Source organism: Vespa mandarinia, chromosome 21 (genome assembly GCF_050613455.1).
Source record: "Vespa mandarinia isolate Hongniang chromosome 21, ASM5061345v1, whole genome shotgun sequence".
Taxonomy (NCBI): Eukaryota; Metazoa; Arthropoda; class Insecta; order Hymenoptera; family Vespidae; genus Vespa; species Vespa mandarinia.
In genome coordinates this window covers 2476174-2480000 of record NC_140830.1, presented here as the reverse complement: position 1 = coordinate 2480000, position 3827 = coordinate 2476174, and positions in this window count along the sequence as shown.

Here is a 3827-nt window from a genome sequence, read left to right as displayed (position 1 = left end):
GCGAGAACTGGGGGACTGAGGATTGTGGTAGGAGGAAAGGAGGCAAGTAACTGAGAAGAAAAATCATAATACGGGACGAGTGTCGTTCGAGAAAGAGAGAGAGAGAGAGAGAGAGAGAGAGGAGGAGGAGGTTCCCTCCACTTTGTTTTTGCGCCTTTAAGAGCGGCCCTTTTGTGGGAAATTTCTTGCGTTAGCTACTCCATGAAAATCAACTCGATTCATGTCACCGTGATCTTTCGGTTCGACGAATTCCTCTTACCTATTTATTCGCACGAATTGGCCTTTTGCAAAAGAGGATGTTTCTCGCATTAAACCAAATGAACATCCCTTTTGGAAATGGACCAGCATAGTCAGTCGAAAGGCTAATCCTCTTTTTGAGATTCAAAATGGATAATACCAGTTTTGTTTATTGTTGTTGTTGTTGTTGTTGTTGTTGTTGTTGGCGAAGGAAACTCTTTTGCTAATATTCTTCTTTTTTTCTTTTTTTTCTTTCCTTTATACTTCACATTCGATCAAATAAAATTTTTGTTCGATAAGAAACATTATCCATTGAATTATTTTCCATTGGTTTATTCTAAATGATATGGTTACATTCGTTTCTATGAGAATTGACATACGTCTTACTCGTCTTACTCGTGTCGACACATACAGATGATAACTATCTCGTCTTCTGTTTCGAAAAGGTCCGAAGACGAAGAGTGTCCCTCGGTCGATCCGTTTAGCCATCAGAGAAGAGTAGTAGGTACTCGTCTCTGGTCGCCGTCGGCCTCTGATTGTCCTTTATTGGGTTAAATTGAACTTCCTTCTCGTGATACGCGGCTCGCATCAACTCACTCGCTCTGAGTAGTTGCTTAGCTCTTAAACATCTGTGTAGGTACGGGGTGTTCTTAAAGTACTTTCATCATTTACGTATACATTCAACAAGAAATTTTTCTTCAAATTTCAATATACATATATATATATATATATATATATATATATATATATACTTTTCTTTTTTTATTTTATTTTAACACTCCTATAATACATGACTCTGATCTTAGGCAAAAAAAAAGAAAAGCGAAACAATATTTACGAATGTATTATTATTCTTCTTGGTGTAGAGAAAAGAATCTCATAACATTTTTTTTTCCTTCTGCAATTTTAAGTATCAAATAAAACGTGAGGGGAGCTGGGGGTTAAGGGGGGGGATGGGAGGGCGGGGAGAAATAGCAATGAAAAAATAAAAAATAAAATAAAAAGATAAAGATGAGAGAACAATGATACCGATAACAATAACAATAATAATAATAAAAACAACAATAACTACAATAACAACAACAACAACAATAATAATAATAATAATAATAATAATAATAATAATAATAATAATAATAATAATAATAATAATAATAGCAAGGAATATATTTGTTTAAAATATTTTCCTTGCTAAATTTGTTCTAAATTCAAATGATAAATCAATGATATTTAATTAATACCAATAACGCGTGAGAATTAGAATCGTAATTTTCTGACACCCCGTAGATTACAACGTCAGAGAGAGAGAGAGAGAGAAAGAGAGAGAAAGAGAGAGAGAGAGAGAGAGAGAGAGAGAGAGAAAGAGTCATACGAGCTTAAGAGTTAAGAGTTTGGGTTTGCGCTGCGCAACAATTCGCGAGGGGGCGAACCAAGAGTGAGGAATTCAGAGCGGGTAAATACGGTGGGCGGGTTAGCCTTATACGTGTGGAGAACGCGATCCAAGCGACCTGTGAACTGCACATAATCGCGTCAAAGCCAACGCTTTGCTATAGTTACTATCTTCTACATTTCAATCTTTCTTCTATGTTCTAATATTATCATCCGTCAACGTTACTCGATCCAATTGAAAAAAAAAAAAAAAAAAAAGTGATTATGGATCATTTGTACTTCGATAATTAATTAATAATCCTTCGTACTTTTGATTATCGATAAGAAAATTATAATTCGAAGGAAGAAATTAATAGATTAGATAGTTTTAGATGAGTAGTACATTTAGAATTATATTGACTAAAGGAAAAGAGAAAAAGGAAGAAAGGAAAAAAAGTTCGAAACGACAGATTGAACTTTACATTTGATATCCGTATAATCAATTAGAAATTATTCGTAATTATTTATTATTCAGATTGCTAATCGTAGGATCGTTATTAAAGGAACTTTTTTTTTTTCTTTTTTTTTTTTTTTTTTTTTCTTTTTTTTATGAGTGAAGAGAAAAAAAAAGAAAAGAAAAGAAAAATGATCTTTAATGTTTTTACCTTAGTGACAAAGTCATCGTTCCGAGATACATCGTCAGTTCGAAACTATCTTTATTATATATAGGTATGCCGTATCGGTTGAGAATCTCTGCTTGAGGGAATCGTACTGATAAGAATGAATTATGCAGATGAATGTTGCGGCGATGTCGCCGATGTATCAAACCGACTCAACTAGCTCATTCTCCTTCGTTATCTATTCATTGACGAGGCCGACATGCGCGACGTGATTGTGGACCAGAAATCCGGACTGTTCCCATGTTCCACTTATGGCATTTGGTCCAATCGCACGCGTCTGACTTTAGACGATGTCTGATAAGTTGGTAGTAGTAGGACTCATGCTTATTCCGTACTTCCTCGTATACTCGGAAGTTCAACATCTTTTAGAAACATTCAGGAAGTATTAGAATCAGACATATATAATATATATATATATATATATATATATATATATATATATATCTTTGAAACAATAATTATAATGATTTTTACGTATGTATATTCGAATCAAAAACAACGATAAGTACATCGATTCGAGTTTTTCTGTTTAAATTAAACATCGATTAATATAGCCAATGAAGAGTTAGAGATAACAGGAAAAAAAAAAAAAAAAAAAAAAAAAGAAAAAAGGACAAAATAACTGAAGAAGTTTAGGTTGGATCATTAGCATAAATTATCTGAAAGGAAGTTATAAAACTTTTTAAACGCGACAACACGCATACGCGCATAGAATCACGCAAAGTAGAACGATTTCTTTTTTTTTTCTTTTTTTTTTTTTTTTTTTTTTTTTTACAACCAAGGATAATCTTGTGTATTCTTTCAGGAAAAGGGAAAGAAAAGAGAGAGAGAGAGAGAGAGAAGAAAAAAAAGGAAAGAAAGGAGGAAAAAAAATGAAAATCTTGCTAAGTTTTACACATCGACTTTAGCTGTGCCGGTGGCCTCAGCTTAATGACGCCGCATCCGGGAGGCTGTATAGGACATTGTACCTCGCAAAAAAGGACCTTATAACACGTTCACAGCTGGACCCGCATTCGTTCCCTCAGCCTTGCGCGCTCGTCGCTTCTCACTTCTGACTGGAGAAGAGCCTGATCCATTAACGACTTGCCTCTCTGAAACATTAATAATCCAACGGCGCTCTTTGGTATTGGATAAGAAGAAAACATAAAATTTTGCAAGGTGTCGGCCTTGAACCAATGTCGTCGTCGTCGTAGTCGTAGTCGTAGTCGTCATAGTCGTCGTCGTAGTCGTCTAAATCTCTGACGTAACAAAACTATATACAGCGGACTTCCTCAATTGAAAATCCTCTCAACAAGGATTTCTCAATGTTATAGTATAAACCAAATAACCATCTATATTATTTTCTTTTCTATCATTAGGACGATAAAAGATAACATTCTTATCTTTTTCCATGTCGACAGATGGTGAACGGTTCGGGCTCGTCTTTTGAACTCCTTTCGTAATCTTTCCATACCATTAGATATACATACATATACATATATATATTATATATATATATACATATAGATAGATAGATAGATAGATTGATCGTTAATTATAAAA